Here is a 21,808-nt window from a genome sequence, read left to right as displayed (position 1 = left end):
AATAATAATGTTCAATAAAAAAATGAAAATAATGTTTATTTTGAACAGTGTTCGTGAAGTAACGCGATTATCTTCAAGACAATTTAAAATAATATTATCGTGCCGACTTTTATTTTTTTTTAAATTAATTTCAAGTTCTGTGTTAAAATTTTTTTCAAGACATACGTAAAATTCCCGATGTATCTACGTCAGATATGTTTCTTTTAGAAAATAATAAACAAATTACCGTTATAAACTATTATTAATTATAAATAAAATTGAAGATTATGCCAGTCAGGCATCGAGAGCACGATTATCTTATAAACTGCGTTGTTGATGCTGAGATGCGGATAACATTACTGCAATTCACGTTCATTCCCCAACAGGAAACAGTAGTTCGTTGGGTTGGTACACTATAAGCGGTGAAGTCCGTCAGTTGCTGGCAAGTAGTTACGCGCCGCGGACGAAGAGAAACTCTCTCTCGCATAAACGTACTACCACCACTACGACTACCACATATGTCATAATATCAACTAACCGATGAAGGTAATATCTTGATAATTTCGGATACTAATAATCAGGTACGTTAACAACTTTCATTTTCTTAGAAGTTAATTTATTAAATTAAAAAACATTAATCTTCATTCTTATTGTTTAATTAAATATTTATATTTAGAATGTTTTGAGCTTTATTAACTTTCTTAATATCTTAACTAAATTCAATATACTCTCAACAAGGTATTAACATAAATTTAATTATTAATAAAATAATTGTTTTTTTTTTAAATTTATATTGATAATATTAGGAGATACATAATACTTTATTATTATATTTTATCAGTTTGTATTACCTTCAACCCCTGAATTGTAAACGAGTTTTGTATAATTTACGCAGATAACCTTTTTTCTTTTTACGAATTCACTGAATCTCTCAAAGCGTTAATCGTAAATTTCTCTCTCCGCCTGTTGGACTATTCAGAAGAAATTATCGCTCAGTTTTCTTTTATTTGGCTCAACTACAAATAATAATTTTCGCCTGTCAAGGAAACTGCAATTATGTGCCTATTTTTTTGTTTTTTTTTAGAATTAAACATCATTAAATAATTTTCATATAAAGTATTTTTTTGAAAATATTGAATAAAGTGACGAATGAAAGGTCTTAGTACCCGTAAGTGTAAGACGAGTCTTACGCATTTTGCACATACATCATAATTTAAAAAGGTAACTAAAGTCAAAAATTATTTTTTGAATCCTTATATTTTTCAAACAGCTTCTCTTTATGCCTGAAGAATATTAGTACTTTCTCTACTATAAACAGTAAAAAAAGACATTTATTATATAAACAAGAAAATAGGAATATCTGATTTTCGATTTTTTTTTTGATTTTTTCATTTTATTGTTTTTTACTTCTCACCTTTTTTTTTTTTACTATTGTTCGATGTATAACATCCTATGGTTAAATTTTTTCGGGCTCAACCATTTTTTTTTGTTTTTTTTTTCTTTTTGAGAAACAGGAGAATTTATTTTTTAGGCCCTTTTACGAATTAAAATAATACTTGAAACAAGAACAATAATATTTCCATTCAGTTAACTTTAAGTAAAGGGTATTTTTTCGTTTGAATGATTATCCCCTTTTGTTATTCTCTTGCAAGCTGGAAAAAGTGAGACAAAATTTAGTGAAACTTAACTGTTTAACAAATTATTTATTCATTTACCATATTTTATAAAATAAAAAAAAAATAAAATAAAACCGTACGATTGTTGTATCCTACGGATCACAAAACATGTTGGCTTTTGTTATTTATATATGTACTAAATGAATTTAAAATTGTAATATTTCAATAAAAGATAATTAAATATCGATTTAAAATTTAGGTTAAATTTATAACTAGTGAACGCATTACAAGGAGAATTACTTTTATATTTTTTTTAATAATTCATTTCAAAATAAGCAACGATAAGCAAAGTAATTTCCAAACTGTTCTATAAACTTTTTTCTCTAATTTTGAAACGTTAAGGGATTCCAAAAACTTTTATATCAATCCACCCCAAAAGTTGAAAAAAATCTCCTTTAAAACTACATTAATTTAAGGTGGCGAGAACTATCATGAAAACGATAAAGACCTTCAAATTTAAATACTATATTTAATATGATGTACAAAGTAAATAACATTTTAAAGTAACCTTGGAATTTTATATTTTCAATAGAATGCCACGTGAGGATTTGGTTAGTTTTTTTTTTTTTTTTTAGCAGAGCGAACAAAGTGAACGACACGACCTATGGAAAATAAATGTTCTACTTAATCTTTATTACCGCCGTTTCCCAGGAAAGGGTGGCACTACTTACAGACGCTTGGTGGAAGGGGGCTGTGAGAATTAATTTTCTTTGTTTTGGGATATGAGGATGATATTTTGAGATATGAAATCTTTATGTTTTGGGATATGAGGATGATATTTTGAGATATGAAATCTTTATGTTTTGGGATATGAGGATGATATTTTGAGATATGAAATCTTTATGTTTTGGGATATGAGGATATGGTTGAGACATTGAATTAAGCTTAATTAAGGCTCAAATTTTGTAGCTCAAAAATGTCTAAAACCACTACATCAATCATTGAAATTTAGATATGTTGTAATAGTGTATCTAAAGTTGAGTATATAAAAGTTTGATGAAAATTGGTTTGTTTTTATTCTTCTTTGATTTCCCCACCTTTCGGAACCGAACCCGCAACTAAGCATAAACTCAGCTCCGAGGAGTGCCATCGCCTCAACTACCACGGAAGTGCACAAGGCCCCGCGCAGGCAGCCGAGACTCGGTCTTTTGTCATTCCTCTAATGAGGAACACCAAAGGGATCTCCCACCGGGACTAAGGTCTTACTTCTCCCCTCAAAGTCACTGCAAGGGAGTCCCAACCCGAACATCGACGGCGAGACGCAGGAGCCTCTCACTCCTCCCGAATGAGGCTGTCCTTTGCGGGTACTACGGCGTCGCTGTACACACATTCATGGCGCTGGCGCAGGTGAGGTCGCTTTACATCTCCGACCCCCGGGTGCAGTACAAGCGATCCACAGGAAAGACAGCGAGGTTCCTGCTTGCAGTCCTTCTTTATGTGGCCGGCCATACTGCAGGTAAAACAACGACCACTCCGGTCTGAGCCAAGAGAAAACTTGACCTTTATCCTAACACCGAAAGCAAAGTACATCAAAGATACGTCGAGTCACCCGGTAGGCCACCCAGCCGATATGGATACGCCCGTCATATAGTAACTTCTCCGCAAGAAGAGGCGGCACTGCCAATGTGACCACCTGCTTTGAGCCGTAGGCCGGCCGCACGGACACTGTCTCTCCAATGACCTTACGGAGCTCCCTCAAGAACTCATCCTTCATAGTAAACACGTCTACGTCCTTGACGATGACATAAGCTCTCCTACCACCCTTTCCAGTCAGTGTCGTGGTGGTACCCTCGACCTTTTCCACAATGTCTCTGCTGAGTTGCTCTGCAACACCACCGTCAGCAAGCACCAGGAGATGTAAATAATCCTCTCCCTGACCCTGCCTCGCAAAGAGGACTCCGGTCTCTGCTGATGACACCGCACTCTTTACAGAACGGAGGAGATCCGCATAGATCCTCCCCTCTGTTTTAACTATAACAGTGGTGGTCGGCGGATCCGGCGGTTGTTTCCTGCTCTTTGGCGGCAGCGCTGATGACATACTGAAGAGATGAACAAAGTGATTTCGTCTTCATCCGCCTGGACACATACTTTACAGAGCGCAGGAAGATTTGCCCGGATGATCTCGCCCGTCCTGTAACACACATGGAACAGATCTGCATAAAACTGAAGCTACCCCACGGTCGCCAACTGTATCAGTCACTAAAGCGTAGTCCGTCTGGTCAAGATCAATCGTACACCGCTGACTTCCCCAAATAAATCACGGCCAGAAGACTCCACGATCAGGATCTGGCCCGCCTTCAGCTTACCCGTGCAAGCCAAGTCCTGGATCCACGGGGCCTTGTGAAAAATCGGCACATGTTGCGAGTGGTCGACACCAGCTGCCACATCTATAATCCACGCGGACCCTACACCCTCCGCCAATTCAGCAATGTCCTGTACCAACGTTGAGGATTGGAAAACGGTGAAGATTGGTTGAGCTGTTCTTGAGTTACGGTCAATTAAAGGTAGAAATAATTTGAGCAGAAAACGTAAGAACGTGATTCGTTATGATGCTCAAAGTTGGAACGTTGACGTTTCTTTATCTGCGGTATCTACTGTTAGCGGTATTAAACCAAATTAGAAAAAATATTAACTTAAAAGTCTGACTTCTTGCGCAATTCTGCGCTAGATTTTTTTTTTAATTTGACTGGTTTAATAATCGACTAATAAGAGAGAAAATCATTTAAATTTTCTAAACAATAACAGTTTCATAAGAACTGAGCTCCTACCTCTGTATAATAAATTGTATTTTCTTCTTGCTTTTTTCAGATTAAAATATACAACGTTCCCAGCTCAACCATTAAAACTCTGAATGGTGAATAGTATTTACTGTGTAATCCTTAATAAATTACAAAACCTTTTTAACTCTGAGTAATTGTAGAAATCATACTTCTAAATCTACTGTAAAAGCTGATTAACTGCTGTAGAGATCAATATTTGGTTACTTTATCAAAACTCTGTATTGAGTTTCAAGGATGGGAGAAATCACTGTGTAAAATTTAATATATGTATAAATATATATATATATATATATATATGTTTGTGTGTGTGTGTGTGTGTGTGTGTGTGTATACATAGGACGTATACAAAGTGTGGAAGCTGTTAGATAACTTTACACGGTTAAAAATAGAAAAATAATGAAATTTAGCACATGTTCCTAACTCGAAACCATCTATTTTGTGATAAGAGAACATTCCACTCCAAGGACCCGGGAACTTAAAGATTTTAAATGGAAAGGGTACAGTTGTGACATCATTTTAAAGGGCATTAAAATCCATTAGACTTAAAAAAGGTGTTCATTTAATGTTTTTCACAGCTAGTTATAAAAGCGATCTATAGAAACTATATAATACATTAAGAGATTGAAATTTAGCAAATGTTTCTAACCTCAAAAAGATCTATTTTTCGGTATACCTCGGTAGTACTAACTAAAATTCGACCAATCGCTTCATTTCGGGGATGAACTATTTGTTTATAAACTTTACTTTTTATCCAACACCGTAAGTAATTATCTAATGAAACGAAGTCTGAAGACTGGTTACCAGGTCCTCGAAGACTATACATGAATATGAAGAATGATGAAGACTTCCAATGTGTTGAAAATACATGTCCATTCAACTTGACAGTGGGATATATTTCAGTAGAGAAGAAACCCATTCTGAAAAACTTGAGATAACTTAACCCTATTGGAACGTTTTTATAATATAAAACAAATACTAATTTATCAAAATTCGACTTGAATTTGCCAAAAAAAATTCACAAAATAGAGACGCATAACTTCGTGATTCACTTTAATAATTTCAACCATAAGTCAGCTGTTTATATCCGATTTGAATATATCAGGTGTAATTTTGTTCATAATAAAAGATTTATTTAGTAAAAATTAATTCGATAAAACTAATATTTACGGAGCTATTAACGACTAAAAATTTTTTATGACCGCCACTTTGGAAATTCTAAAGGTAAAATTATCTAATTTATTTATTTATTAAATGATGTTGAATACATGTACAGAAAATTTCTTTAAAGTTTTTCCGTTCTTAAAACATAAATTTTTATTGGAAAAATACGAAATGGCGGACAGAGGGGAAAATGAAGATAGGGTACTTTCCACATGAACTACTTTTTGTTTATTTCGTTATCCTGAATTAGTATTTATGTTTAGCCGACAGTTTTTGGGATATTCTGTGTATATATATATATATATATATGTGTGTGTGTGTGTGTGTGTGTGTGTGTGTGTGTGTGTGTGTGTGTGTGTGTATGTAAATAAAATTGAAAATAAGAGTAAATTTTCATTTTATTGGTTATATCTTTAATTTTAGGGAACTCTGTTGACAAATAGTAGGAAACAAGAGCTATAGAAAATTATATGTCTTTTATCTAGTTTATCACTGCGGATACAATACTCATAACTTATTTTATTTAATACTTAATTAAAATAAAGTAACCTAATTACACAGTTTTATAAATATAAAAAATTCTACGTTTTATAAAAAGTAAAATAATATTATACCTAAGCAGTAAAAAAAAAATCAAGTTGTTCAAAACTACTGATTATAAATTTCAATTACATTTGAATGAATGTAGAGATCAGTAACCTATTTTTACATGATTAATACTAGAACAAAACCAGGTGTGGTAGAGATAACAAAATTTAAACTCATCCCTGGATTATTAGGCATAATAACCACACATTCCGTAAAAAGCTATACTCAATATTTCTTCTAGGAACCTAGGTACCACATTGGAAAATTTTGGTTCAGCTTTTTCACCATTTTAGTTTTAGTATATGTTAATAATTTCTCGTTCATTTTATTATAAAAATTTTTCTTATTACAGCGAAACATTAACAAATTTTTCTTTAAACAATACTTTATACGAACGGGTGATTTAAATGTTAACAGAAATAACTTTTAAAAAATTACCTCATTGTGAACTCAATTAACGGGAGATCCACCCTTTATTATTATTGAATGATACTTATGTCTGCTATACTGATTTTATATTTACTGCTACTATACTGTATCTCAGAGTAAAGTGAAGGTTTCCTAATTCAAAAAGTAGAAATTTGAATCCAATATGATTTCTGACTGATTGTAATGGTAGTGAATAAATTTTAATTGAATTTTCAGTTCTTTAATGGATTCGCTTTGATATAGATTCTTTTTATTTGATTTTTATGGCTATTCCCTGGTTTTTCAGCAACATCTTTTTAGGACATCTTACTCGGTTAAATAAATCAAGGGATCAATATCGATAAAATATTCAAATAAATGCATTGATATAAATATCATATTGCAAATTAATTCTAATAATAAAAAAATAGTAATTAGATAATGACTCCTATGGGTCATTAGTTAGTAGGAGAATTTCTTCTATAACCTGAACGTTTTCGTTTTTTATCACTAAGAGAATTCATTGGCCATCTGTTGTACTTGATTTTTGCACACCTGTATCATGTTAGTAAATTATAAATTTAACGTTTGCAGGTGCAAGAAATACCTCTCTGAGAAAATTTTTTACTTCAATTTGCTATTACTTCAATCCACTTCGCCCCGTTTACACGAGATCAAACTCTCCACCTGAGAGAGTATTGAAGAACATTTTTACACGCAAAATAAACTTCCTAGTAAAAATTTTAGGGATAGTAACCAACGAATTATTTTTATAATTAAAGAATCTAATGTGAACACTACATGACTTCCTTGTACGTCTATTAAACTGCATAATACACATTTTTTTAAAATGAAAAGTACATAAAATTTTATTTGATTAATTACTTCTGATATTTTTTTATTGTTATTATTCCTTTATTATTTATTGGAATTTTTTTTACAACCAGAGATTAATAATTATTTATAAATCAATATATTCAAATTAAAAAAGTTAAAAACCGGAGATGAAGTCGGATTTGAACCGATGTGCCTTCCTCTTGTAAGACCAAATATTTGATTAATTGAAGTTTTATTTGGCTATAATCCTGCAATCAATGAAAATAAGAACCACTATCATTAAAAATATATCATTAAAAAGGTCTCAATAAGGGCTCACTACAGTAGTTAAGAAAAAGTCCAAAATCCAAATGTTGTCGATTTTGGGCTTTTTTGGACATATTTGGTGCAGTCGGTTGCAGTCAAAAGGGGAGGTACACAACTGGATGTTACAACAGTTCTAAATTCAAAATTTCAACATCCTATGGCTAATCATTTTTGAGTTATGCGAGATACGTACGTATAGACGTCACGCCGAAACTAGTCAAAATGGATATTTCCGTTGAGATCAAATTTTTCGCGATCACTATACTTCCTTTATTTCGTACAAGAAAGTAAAAACATCAAATCACTCTATTTAATAGTAGTTGCTATTGATAGCCTACCGGATTGGTCTAGTGGTGAACTCGTCATTGCAAACCAGCTGATTTCGAAGTCAAAAGTTCTAAGGTTCAAATCCTAGTAAAGGCAGTTACTTTTATACAGATTTGAGTACTAGATCGTGGATCCGGTGTTCTTTGGTGGTTGGGTTTTAATTAACAACACGTCTCAGAACTGTACAAGACTACACTTCATTTACATTCATACATATCATCCTCATTCATCCTCTGAAGTAATACTTACGGTGGTTCCTGAGGCTAAACCGAGAAAGAGAGAGCTGCTATTGAAAAAAACTTTGATAATGATATAAACTGCTGTTTGTTTTTTTCTATTATTAAAAAACAAATATATTTTTTTACAAGTTCTTTTCTGCTAAAAATAGGTTATCATTATACTAATCCTACTATTTTTCTTCGTTGTTCTAAAAATATTTATTAAATTGCGGCTAAATTATTTTTCGACGAATCAAAAAAAGTACCGGAAATTGTGTGGCTAAACCCTTTTCCTGTAACACAATTTATCGGTTTTTTTTTTAACTAACTTTAAGTTATAATTGAAACATGACTCTTCTAACAATAACAAAATTACTTATGAGTTATTAGCTTCTTTTTTTGTTAACAAATGTTTCCAGCGTTAACTTGGGTGACCGAATGATGGTCAGGGGATAATGTCTCCTAAGATACACATTTTATTGTGTTATCTATATTTTAAATAAACTATAATTATATTACAATAACATCTCAGCTGTTACTTTTTAAAATAATATCAATTGAATGCAAGCATAACAAATCAAATTATCTATAATTCAATGCCATTATTTTCTCATTAACATACACTACCGGAACTAATCAAAAGTAGTCGTAATAAGAAAAGGGTAGGTTGAAAAATGTACGTATTTAAAGATTTTATTTAATTTTTCTTTGATAAAAATAGAGAGAAATGCCGGTGAATTAATCCATTACTCATCCAATTTAACTTGACACTTTGGTCTTTACAGTAATATTATTTATGAGAAAAGTTACAAAGGAATTGAGCATTTAAAACATACTTTCATCGTTATCAGACAATTAGAACTGTTTAAAAAAATTATTTTCATCCTACGTCACTCTTTTCTTTTAATTCGGTAACGTATAACTTACAATTTTTTATCGATTTAGTTACATAATGTGATGAGAATAGTTTAAGTACAGAAAAACTTCACAAGTCGTACCGATTACAGTATTTTAAAAGTCATTAGTCTCTATATTAAAATGTTTTTGTTACCATAGACTGTACCACATTCGATTTAATTATTTCTATTCTACAGAGACTATTTATACAAGTGCAGGAGGCGGTAGGAATTTTTCCAAGGAGTGTGCCTCGAATTCTGAAAACGTAAATGCAGTACAGGTAGACTACAAGATTGAAAATACGATCAAGCAGTAGAACTTATAAATGTTCTAGCACTTCGTAATCTTATAAACTTCCAGAGGGCTACTATAGTACTTTATGTATAGTATTGTTTTAATAAACGCTTCTGTAATTTTTCTTAGCAATATTTTATCACTTTTGGTATTAAATAGGCGCAAACAAACATTCTTAATGTCCTTCGCCGCACCCTTAAAATGAAATGTATTTAATCTTGGATTTGATTGCTGATAAATAACAGTTTAAACCAGGCTTAAAATTGTATTATACTTACCGAACGGTAAATTAAAATTTTTTTTAAGTAAAATGCAATAAGTAATTTTTATGCGTGTTTATTTACACATCACTAATTACGCAATTTTTTTCTAAAATATTCTAATAATGGAATTTAATTATTTTTAAGAAGAATGCAATTTATTTTTCTAACATTACTATAACATTAATAATATTACAAATTTAATATAATTATTTTACCGCAGTTTGAATCAAATTGGTCCGAAAATAGAGAGCAATATATATTCCCTGTTAGATTCACAATATCTGAAACATCTCAAAACTTATACTTTGAATACATAAGCCTTGGATGAGAAAAAATAAATTAAAGTGCGTTCAAAATCAGTCTTAATGAACCGGTTGCAGCAGATCGTCAAAGTTCAAACGTTTTGATTATCCTCAGAATTTAGCTGATATAATCTTTTGGTAATAAGTGATTGAACGGAGATATAATGTAAATAAATCATGAAAATGACATAATAATTCTCAACAACGTACAACCCACTCTGGACTTTGAGAGAAAATTTGAGGAATCTGTTTCCATCTTCAGCAAGCCGTATATACTGTACTGCTACTACTAGATAACAAGACTCCAAATTTTTTTTTTGCAGCCGATATATTCAGAACTTCAAACAATTTGTTGCCTTTGCCTCTTTATGAAAGAACTTGGCTGTATAATGAACATCGTAACCCTCAGGGAAAAATAAATCTGACGAGTGATCGGTCTTCCTCAGATGCTTTACGCGGATCACAGCCACAAGAAAAACTAGGGAAAATAACGTACAGTAAAAAACTAATTACCCTTTAGTATGGGAAAAAATGTTACATGTCGATTTCTATGAGAAGTACTAACTTTTCTGCACTTATTAGAATGGTTCTAGGCGCGAATTTCGTCAGGTTTGGATTTTTATACATTATAGAAATTAAGTTTTCATTTCATCATAAAAAAAATAAAATCAGAAAGAATTATTGAAATTGAGCCAACATCCTGTTATTTTTTTAGTAAATCAACAATATTTAGAATTGATACATTAATTATTTAACCTGTTTTAGACAGTGAAAGGATTAAGAGTTCTACTATTCGAAATAGTTTTTTTCTTTTGTGGATATCAAGCATATGTACTTTAAAAGAATTTCTATGGTGTTCTTTTATATAATTAAATTGTTTAAGTGAAAACTATAAAAAGATTTTTGGTTAAAACATTTTTTATAAAAATTAAAAATATTAAATATAACTTTTTTTAAATTGAAATATTTTAAGACGCTTTAAAAGTACAAAATAAAATTAAAAATATAATACTTTTTTAATTCTTTAAAGTTTGAAGATTCATACATAATTATATTAAAAAGTTAAATGGTAGTTAGTTGTTTTTTCCGAAACGGTTAAAATTATAAAGCAACTGAAAAAATATAATGGAAATAAATAAATTTAATTAATTATTAAGCGAATTAATTTAATTTTGTTAATACTTGTATATTAAAAACATAATTTTTTATTACTTTAGCCCTTTTTACAGTGATTAGTATTCATTCAACATTTTATAAAATAAGATAAATTTATTTTAGGAAAAATTTAAAAGTATAATAAATAAATCTATAAATAAAATTGATAAGATAAAAAATTTTAGACAATATATTACTGATAACTTGAAATAAAGATTGGTTATAAGGAACGTGTATGTGCGCGGATAAGCGTATGAATGAGTATGTGTATGGCGCTTGCACGCGTATTTAGTATCAGATTATAACAAATTCTCACCGTTATTACTACTACAATGTTCTACTGTATTTATTTAACAAAAAAAAAAATAAGATAAGATAAAGTGTGAAAGATAAATGCATTTATATAAAGACAGGATTTTAAAACATTTAGCAAAAAATATGAAAAAAAAATATTTTTAAAACAGGCATGAAGAAATAACTTAGAAAAAATCTCAAATAATAATTGTAAAGATTTGGTAACTGCTACGATCTGGAACAAATGGATTGTACTTCTTATAGTACAGGTGCCTGAATCTCAAAATAACGTAATCAAAAACTTTTCCTGTAGTGTAATTATTAGCAACTTGTAAAACTAGATTTAATATTCTGATAAGAACGTTTATCTTGCAAAAAAATGCTCTCAATATCATTTATTAAGAATATCTATATTTTTTTAACAAAATATCGCTGAAACCTGGCTTTAGAAACTTACTGGTGGTGTAAATGAATAAAAATGCAATAATTTATTCCTGTAAGGTGGTTCTAAGATAGACCAAGTATGGAATTAATTTTTTCCGGGTAAAGCCAGTCTTCTTAAGACTTAATAAAAATTCTAAAAAGATCCAATAAATAAAGCTATCCTATAAAAATCTTTTTATGATTCTGAATGATGATAATTTTAAAGTTTTATATACATACGAGGTGTGACAATAAAGGTGTGACACTTATTCCAGCGCTTCTGCCATTGATGGTAACATTTCTGGAACTCATCTTCTGTAATATCCTCCAAGACCCTCGTCACAGCTTTTTGGACATCTTGTTTTGTTTGAAAATGGTGTCCCTTGACCGCCATTTTGACTAATGGAAATAAAAAAAGGTCGCACGGAGCGATATCTGGTGAATAAGGTAGCTGTGGTAGCACTGAAATTTGTTTTGAGGTTAAAAATTGCTGTACTGACAGAGCAGTATGGGATGGCGCATTATCGTGATGCAGAATTCAATTATCAGCAATGTTGGCACGGACACGAACAACTCGTTTACGAAGTCTTTCTAAAATTTCTTTGTAGAAATATCGGTTAACTGTTTGTCCAGGAGGCACCCACTCTTTATGAACAATTCCCTTGGAATCGAAGAAGCACACAAGCATGCATTTCACTTTTGACTTTGACATGCGAGCTTTTTTTGATCTGGGTGATCCCTTTTAGCACCATTGCGAACTTTGGCGTTTTTTCTCTGGATCGTATTGAAAAAACCAACCTTCATCGCCAGTGATAACACGGCTCAACAAATCTGGATTGATTTCCGTTTGCTCTAACAGATCGGCTGCCACATTTTTCCGTGTTTCTCGCTGTTGTTGTGTGAGATTTTTGGGGACAATTTTTGCACAAATCTTTCTCATACCAAGATCTTCTGTTAATATTAGACGAACCGTTTTGTCGATTGATGTTGAGTTCTTCTGCAATCATTTTCACGGATAATCTTCGATCAGATCGTACGACTTCACGCACCCTGGTCAAGTTGACATCTGTCCGTGAGGCTGATGGTAGTCCACTGCGGTCTTCATCTTCAACATTCGTCTGCCTTCAATAAAAATTTTATGCCACCGAAAAACTTGAGCTCTTGACATAACCTCCTCTCCAAAAGCCTTCTGAAGCTTACCATAAGTTGTCGTCGCGTTTTCGCCCGATATAACGCAAAAATAAATGGCATACCGTTGCGCAATATTTTGCGGTTTCATTTCTGTGGCGAGAGACACAAACACGTGTTCTCTTATTACAGCACAACTCACGACTGAACAGTTGCATCAATGTGCCGCTTGGACTAGAAGTAGCTTAAAAACCAAGGTCAAAGATGGTGTGCCTACGCAAGCTGCAGGGTTGCCACATCTTGCAAAGAAAAATCAGTCTCATTACTTTATTGTCGCACCTCGTATATGTGAATATATGTTTTTATATATATTTAAAAAAAATGTACGATGAAAGGTTTCAAAGTTAAAAAATACAATAGTTTAAAGTTTTTCATGTTTTGTATTTAGCTAGTAAACTGTTAATTAATTTTTTCAGTAACGTATATAATTCTGGTTACTAGAATAAATTAAACGATAATGATTTTTAAGAAATATATTATACTCGTGTGTGTGTATATATATATATATATATATATATATTTATGTGTGTTAAAATGTTACAGTCGGTTCTGTATTTTTATATTTTCTTCAGTGTTAAAATATGATTTTTTTGTTTTTAGCTTAGAATATTTCGGAGTAATACAAATTTAATATTTTTCTACTGTTTTTTTTTTCTGGAATTTATTCAATAAGTGCATAAATACGGCATACTTTCGGTGGAAAAGAAAAATCTACGTGTTTAATTCAAGCCTACAATAATGCTAACAAAAGATACTTCAGTTCCAAAAAAAGTATAAAATACTGTGTATTTTTCAGAGGTAAACGTTGGGTTGGAAGGAGAAAGGGAACTGCTGGACTTGCCTCAAGTCTATATAGTTACGAAGTTCCGTATATACAATATCACGCAGTGAGAGCAGCGAGGACAGAAAGCAGTTTCAGAATGTGACAGACTATGTGGCTAGTACTCATTGCGCGTATGCGACGATTTGGCAATGTTACACTCAGTTGAGTGGTAGCAGTGGCTTAGATTAAACGCTAGATTTTGGTGGTAGCGAACCTAGTCCTTACAGACATTGAGATATTAGCTGTAGTTACACCACTAAAAACCACAGAAGTAAATCCTAATCTTTTTTCATCTAGAAATCGTATGTATACCAATAAACACGCCATTACTTTTAGAAAAATTACAAATAACCTTTTCATCAGATTATTTAGGTAAAATATTAAATTAGATAATATTTATAAAAAATATTACATCAAAATTAAGCGGTATATTTATGAATTTGATTATACAGCCTAGAGAATTGTCAATGTAGGATTATTTTTCTACGTCTATATAAATACAATCGTGCTAATATTTCTGATGTTTTCTCACTTAAGATGAAATTAATATTTAAAAGTTTAAATGTTTTAAGGAGAAATTAATAAATTTTTCCTTTGAAGCTCTCAATTTTAGAGCGTGAGGCTATCTAGCGGCCACAGTTTTGAGATAGCTAAAGTCTTTCTTAAGTACAAGCAAACCTTACGTACAAACTAAAATTTAAATAGATTTTATTCGATCTAAAGTTTATTATTATATATAGACTGCACAGAACAGAGTACCAAATACAAAATATTATACATTTTTTCCTGGAAGCACAACGAAGTATCGTTATCAGCGCTCGAACACGAAATTTCTACAATAAATAATTAAAAATTAACAATTAAAATCTACCTTAAAAATAAAAAGGATGTAAAACGCCTATGCGGTATGCTAAGTGCGAAATAAAAACAATATTAAAAATCTAGTATAAAAAAACAACACTGTCATACTTCAAAAGGCAAAAACCTACTACAGTTTTAATCAAATATTTTAATTAAGATGTACGGCCTTAAGATATCTTAAGACATTAGAAAACATATTTTATCTATGTTTTTGCCTAAGATGTTTCGGATGTTAACTCCTAGTTAGAACTTCCAACGTAATGCCGCATAATAGATAGCCCACAAGGGTGTGGTGTGCCGTTAGTTGGCAATCGCAGCGAACACAGACAGGTGCACCGATCATGAGATTTCCCTGAGTAAGTTTAGTGTGCTCTATTCGCAAATAATAACCTCCTCTCGACGGTTATTTCTGCATGAGGAACTCCACAGTGACACAGAGTTCTAAACTGGACGAGGTTTACTGTTGGTAGCATTCCATTCACTCTGCTAGTCATCACGGACCACCTTCTTAAGAAAACAGAAAAGATTATAGCAAACAACACAATTAGTGAAAGGAGGCTGCAAACAAGCCTCTTTTGTCGCAAAATCAGCGCGCTCATAGCCTGAAATTTCAATACGGCTGGGGATCCAGCAGATGTTCACTCTTGTGTTTCGCTTAGTCATTTCAGAAATAGATTTATATCATGGACAATAGATTGTATCTCTGCAGTACTTATCAATAATCGCGTGCAAGGCACTCATGGAATCTGAACAGACAAATACGTGTCGATATGTTGGGCTAATGATATTTAAAGCTATATTAATAGCATACAGTTTCGAAACGAAAACACTGACGATGCTAAGAAGGTCAAATATGTATATTCTATTGCAACGACAAAATCACAATCAAAAATCATCTGTATAAACTACAGCATCAGGGATCATGCTATTTATAATATCATAAAATTCTTGTTGCGAAATTCGTGTAGTTTTTATGATACCCACGAAGAACAAAGCAATAGTTTACGACAGAAAGCCGCCAACGGGAGGTCATAACATTGAGTAAGTAAGAACAGGTGGTATTGTACAGTGATTCAAAGAAACGGGAAATTTTAAAAATTAAATAACGTTAATGAAAATTTTTTTAGAAAATGAATTTTATTTCATGTAATTGTACAAATGTTGCCATTTTAGGATACATATATTTTAGTTTATTTTTTAAAGATGACATCTTGCAGGTGACCTCCTCTTCTACGTAAACACTCACGAAGTCTCTTCCTTAAATTGTTCATGGTTTGACTTAACATCTCAACTGTTCCTGTTCCTGTTTGGCAGTTTCAGTTCCTGGGCGATCTGCAACTTGTATGGATGGAATTGCAAGTCCTTCACTAACATTCTTCGAACACTTGAACTATGCAATTGGAAAGATGCTGAGAGACGACGGATTGACTGACGTGGACTTCGTGTGACAGCATCTTATAAAGCTTGAACATTCTGTGGTGTACGGACGGTTCGCTCACGGCCTGAAGGTTTCTTTTTCATTGCCGAACCAATTTCCTCAAAATTAGATATCCATGTTTTAATTGCATTTGCTGATGGAACACGGTCGTGCCGTCCCAGATTAAAATGACGGCGAAATTCTCTACGCGCTCCCTCCACACTGTCATTGTTTTTGTAAAACGCTTTGATAGCAAATGCACATTGCGCACCACTCCAAGGATCCATGACAACTAAATGGCAGGTTAGGTTAGAGAGGCTGGCGCCAGTTATCAAGTGGTACCAATCGCCCACGGCTACCAACACAACTTTCAAAATATCCCGTTTCTTTGAATCACCAGTATATTTAAAGTCAAGAAAAGGCGCTGAGCTCTGTTAACGGATCAGTAGATCTCGACTGTTCCTGATATCGATTAAGTTGAAAATACTGTTCAGCTCCTAATTCAAGGGACTTTAACATATATGTTAAATACTTAACGTAACTACAACTCAATTAACACTCAGACCATCACGAAACATCTTATAACATTTTACTTGCAAAATAAGGAAAGAATTAACTAGGAATCCTGAAGGAAGCAGCCTCTCAAACTAACACCCTCATAAACTTCATCATTCCTCACACAGATGCTAAATGGATCAGAATAGAAAAGATATATATAGAAGAAAGAGAATAAAAATATCAAAATTCCGAAAATTTAAAAAAATATTTTATAAAATTCTATTACTAATTCCAAACTCTTCTTTGTAATTTTTACCCCCAAAATGTTAATACTCATTAATTTTCATGATGGGTTAATTATGTTACAGGAATATTTTTATATTCAGCACATAATTTTTATTAACAATTTTTTTATAATTTAGAAGCACTCGGCTATGTTTGACTGCAGTGGCAATTTTCCTCTTATAAAGCATTTTAAGATACAGTTGAAAAAATAACAAAATAAAATTGATGAAATTAATAACCTTCTACATAAAAAAAAAACTATTATTTAACTTCGAGCTCTCTTCTCTACGTTCATTGATATTTATATATAGAGGTTATTTATGATATTTTTAAATTATAATATTCACGATAAAAATAATTACCAGAAATTAAAATCAATTTGGTCGTAAACAAATTTTGTACGAATTATATATTATTAAAAATATTTAAGAACTGATAAACCAATCAAAGCATAGTCGAGCTATTAAAAATATTACAATTTTAGTTTGTAATTCATTTAATACAGACCTACTTTTATGTTATTCTATACGTATGTTTAATAGAATATATAACCTAGAAAAATAAATAACTCATTGTGATAAGTTGAAAGAACTTGTAAGGACCTTTTGTGCCTTATTAAATATATTTATATTTACCTTATTATATTTATGCTTTATCTATAATTACCTTTAAAATTAATATCCAATTTATAATACTAAATTATAAAAAATGTTTAAATTTGTAAAACAAAAAATTGTATAAATACTTTAAAAACCAAAAATTGATTTTTAATTAACTATTTACAAATAATAATTTACTTACTGTTTTCATATGCGTATATAATTATATGATTCTTCCAGATCCATTAGGCCATATGTTTGCCTTTATCTGGCCTAATGGTTGTAACTTAAATTGATTTTGTATTTTTTTTTTTTACCGACAACTTAACTAAAGAGATTACACACTTCAACAATCTTCAATCAAGTTAAAAACAAATTATTTTTTTATTATTCTATACTTACTCCGACTCACTGATAAGAAACAGTATTTTCACATGGAGTTTGTCAAGGGCTTATGATGTTAAAATAATGGGCTCAACCAAACGAAAACTTAATAAAAACCACAATTTATTTTTTAATAATTCTTATCATAAGAGAATAATATTCATTCATCTTAACAACTAAATGTATTACCCCAGTTACAGTTAAAGATGAGAGACAAATCTTTGATAAATATTTAGTGTGTAAAATTTACCTTGCCTGATTGGAACTAGAATCCAGAGCCTGCCGGATGAAGTACTGATATTCTACCATTCTGCCACGATAATCGGATAGTGATAGATATAAGATAGTCGGGTGGACGATAAAAATCGCGTTCGCCCAACGTTCTCTTACCATCTGTAGGTTTTCTCTTAATCAAGGGATATAGGCGAGTTCTGGTAAACTTTTTACGCGTCCTACAACAGTTTTGAACTGCTTCTACGTCCTAGATTGTTTGCAACTTTATCCGTGGCCGTGTCTATGTACAGTATATCCTTACGTGTAGACCAACAGTTTACAGTGTGTTTGCACTTCGAGAGGTCATTAGCAACAACGTGCATGGCTGGTTAATTTGTGACTTAGATTGTCGCTCACGTTATCCAGAGTATCGTAGTCAGAAGGTCTACTCTGCCACCATGATTCGGTGGCTGCGGTCACCTGCTCCGCCTTACAGAAGAACTACATGGTTGCCAGGGATTCACTACTCAACGTTCGAAAGCCGGACATTAAAAATGATGACGATGATCATCGGTGAGTAGGTTGTGAGTGGGTATGTCCTACTCGACGAGCGGCTTCTATGGAAGCGGGAATAGTATGCAACCAACGACTCTAAACTCGATGCTGTTTCCCATAAAGTTTTCTTCCGAGTGGCGGCGGTTCTCTTCACGATTGCTACGTTGTCAAGGCGCGGCATCTGGTCGCACCGTTCGGCTGAAGATTTATTTTGATTTGCTCTCATCAGGGTTGCGCTTCAGAGAATCACTACGATAGCCTTTCAGGGTTCCTCGACTAGCGACTAGGGGTCCCCCATGACGAAGTGCGATGGTAGGAGGGGGCGTGTTATTCCAAGGGCTGGAGTTGGATAAGGCTGAGAGGGAATTTTCTTATCCGGCTGTTGCTTGAAAAATTTTAGGACAACCACCTCCAGCTCTTTCTTCTATTCTCTACTTCTGTCTTGGTTCTGCCTTCTTCTTCTTGATCTGGTGAACAATAGTAAAAAAAATCTCGCACTCCCCCCCCCCCCCCTAACAAACAAGGATGGAAGCTTGATTTTTAAATATTTTCTTAGTTCTGGTTAATTCTGTGTATTGCAAAATGTCGGTTAACTTCTCATTTCTAGTATAATTAATTAGTCTTAAACGTTTAAATGGACGTAAATCCCATGCATGATAAACGCAGTGATAGATAGTAACAGGAGAGATAAAGTTGGACTAGGTAATTAATTCAACACCGATTGTTATGAACTGAAACCTTGAAGCGAATAACAAAGCATTCTTCTAGGTAAACAAGTAAGTGTCAGTAAAAGTTTCGAAGGCGTAGGTGTAAATAAGTTTTTTTTTATAAATTATAGCAGTTATCATATAATAATTATAGCATTACGCAACACAATGGTAAGCAGGCAAGGCTCTCACGCAATGCAATTTTTACACTGGCTTAGGAATTTAATATTTGTAAGTTGGTACTTAAATTACCAACCTTTGTATAATGATAATAACTAGGAGTAATATCAATTTAGGATCAAGTGCCCGTCCAACATATTTAATACTGTGAAGCTCTTTCATAAAACTCTGTTATCTCAACAACTGATCAAACGATTTTAATCATTTTTTACATTAATATGTACAGTGACAATCTCCTTAAAAAAATAATTTATATTTTTAAAAAAGTCTCAAGAAATTCTAAAAGTTGAAAGAACTTTCATTTTCTAAAAGAATTTGAATTGTAAATTATTACATTAGTTGAAGGATGATTAAAATATTGACGATTGAAAGTTAGAAAAATTCTAATTTACGAGAGACAACTGAAACGTAATGCAGATTGTAATGATAATAGATTGTAGCAAGAGAACAAATTGTCGCACAAAGCGACAGGTGTTACCATCTCGTCGTTTATTCACTATACTAACACTCCGAAATTCGTTGTTCACAACCTGTCAGTCGCCATGGTTATGCAGTTGAGTAAGCCCGTAATCTCATCGTGTTTAAAAGAACGTGCGGTAGATGAATTTTTAACAGCGGGAAAAAATGATCGCTAGTGACATTCATCGTCATCTAAAAGCTGTTTACGGTGATGAAACGGTTAATCGAAGTACTGTGAATAGGAGGGCCACAAAATGTCGTGCATCAAAAACTTCTCTACAAAAAAAAAATTGAAAAAAGCAAAAAAAAGACGGAATGAAAAAATTGATTCACTATTGAAAGGAGTGTGTAGATGTAAATGGTAACTACTTGGAAAAATTTATGGAAGTTTTTATAGCAAATAAAATATACTTTTATGCCATATTTGTTTCATTCTACTATCTCTCGTTTATTTACTATTTATTATTAAAATTTTTATTTATTTAATTTGCGAATTATGAGAGATTGTGCATTACATTTCAGCAACTCCTTGTACTATAACCATCACTGTAAACTGGCAATGGCTAAATATTCGTGTATTTTTAATTAATAACTTTATTTAAGTTCTAAAAACAGAATACACTGGAAAATGAAAAGTCCTTGTTTTAAATAAAGAGTTTACAATTAATTTCTTTCTTACAGCCTTTTTTAATTTTAATTTACATTCTACATTTTACGTAGTGACATCTTGTTGGTTCATTTCTGAACAAAAAAAAAGTAATTGTAAGTGAATGTTAGCTTATGATTAATATAAATGTATAAGAAAAATTAAACTGAACGCAGAACATAAGTCAAAACCTTTTTATAAAACAATCAAATGAAATATTAAAATATACATATATATATATATATATATATATATATATATATATATATATATATATATATAAATATGCATGTCAGATTAATTATTTTAGAAGGAAAATTTTTTAAAAAATAATAAAACCATCTGGCATTTTTAAACCAGGAAAAGGAATTTTATAAAAAAAAATTAATAAAAATTGGAAAAGAAGATTTTATTTATAATAAATATAAAAATTAAATTGCATTAATAAGAGTAGAAGATGAGTTACAACAATCCCTGGTACAGAAAGGAGTGAGGAGTAAGATATAACCTGTTTAGACAGCTTTTCATATAGATATCCAAGGAGGGAAAGTAAAATATTAAGAATTACAGATTAGATTAATATAATGAAACCAGAAATGAGAAAGAAGAAATTTTGAACGGCATGAATTTATAACTGGGTGAGAAATTCAGTCCGAAAATAAATAACAGTAAAAAAAGATAATAAAATATAATAGAAAGGAGGACAGTGTTTAATTAAATTATAAGCTATATGAACAAATATATCATACATTATAGAATTTTGCAGTTAATTATAGTATTTTGCAGTTATCAAAATTATAAAGAGCGGACGAAATGAGACAGAGATCAAAAGCGGACTGGCACAAACAAGAACTTTCATACAGGAAAGAAGTCTTCTATTATAACTCTAAGAATTAGAAAAGTTTTCTTAAAAATATTCATATCGAGTGTACAGCTTTATGGTAGTGAAATAAGAACGGTAGGTAAAAAAGAAATGAAAATGATTCAACCCTTTGAAAATGGGTGTTTTAAGATGTTTTTAAAAAAATTAAAGCAAAAAGATACAAAAATGATAGTCTTAAGATGAATAAGAAAGAAGATAAAGG

At 31.8% G+C, this 21,808-nt stretch overlaps 1 protein-coding gene across 1 annotated transcript in view; it reads left to right on the top strand.

Moving 5' to 3' along the window:
• Nucleotides 1–393: 393 nt before the first annotated feature.
• The window catches only part of Hgsnat (Heparan-alpha-glucosaminide N-acetyltransferase), a 105,783-nt gene continuing 84,368 nt past the window's right edge, over nucleotides 394–21,808 (top strand). Inside the window, exon 1 of the mRNA XM_075360643.1 lies at nucleotides 394–560. The gene's annotated coding sequence lies outside the window, so the exon portion shown is untranslated. The remainder of the gene's footprint in view (nucleotides 561–21,808) is intronic.

The sequence above is a fragment of the Lycorma delicatula genome, chromosome 3 (genome assembly GCF_047948215.1).
Source record: "Lycorma delicatula isolate Av1 chromosome 3, ASM4794821v1, whole genome shotgun sequence".
Lineage (NCBI taxonomy): Eukaryota > Metazoa > Arthropoda > Insecta > Hemiptera > Fulgoridae > Lycorma > Lycorma delicatula.
This window is presented reverse-complemented; position numbering and strand designations above follow the sequence as displayed.